General features: G+C 34.7%; 1 protein-coding gene across 3 annotated transcripts in view; it reads left to right on the top strand.

Moving 5' to 3' along the window:
* Positions 1-288, top strand: part of LOC119588785 (trichohyalin-like) — an 18,086-nt gene that overhangs the window by 9,037 nt on the left and 8,761 nt on the right. The gene's annotated exons all lie outside the window — the stretch shown is intronic.

Here is a 288-nt window from a genome sequence, read left to right as displayed (position 1 = left end):
ATATGATTGATCAATTAATAAAGATATATATTCTTTTCTTGTTCGAGTGTTGTCAATAGATTAAGGCATAAAAGTAAACACTGCCACTTGTGCATATACCTTTTAACATCTGTTATTCAGAGCACACACGCACAAGTGCAAAAACAGTCGGAAGAACAAGAACAGCGAACTATTGTGAGTTTGTCTAAAAAAAAAAGTCTAAATGTTAGAGACCCTGCAAGAATGGCTAAAATTCTGAAGCCCCACAAATATTAAACTGTTAGATATCCCACAGAGAGAGAGAGAGAG

The sequence above is a fragment of the Penaeus monodon genome, chromosome 24 (assembly GCF_015228065.2).
Source record: "Penaeus monodon isolate SGIC_2016 chromosome 24, NSTDA_Pmon_1, whole genome shotgun sequence".
Classification (NCBI taxonomy): Eukaryota; Metazoa; Arthropoda; class Malacostraca; order Decapoda; family Penaeidae; genus Penaeus; species Penaeus monodon.
The sequence above is the reverse complement of the archived record's forward strand: the minus strand, read 5'-3'. Positions and strand labels throughout refer to the sequence as shown.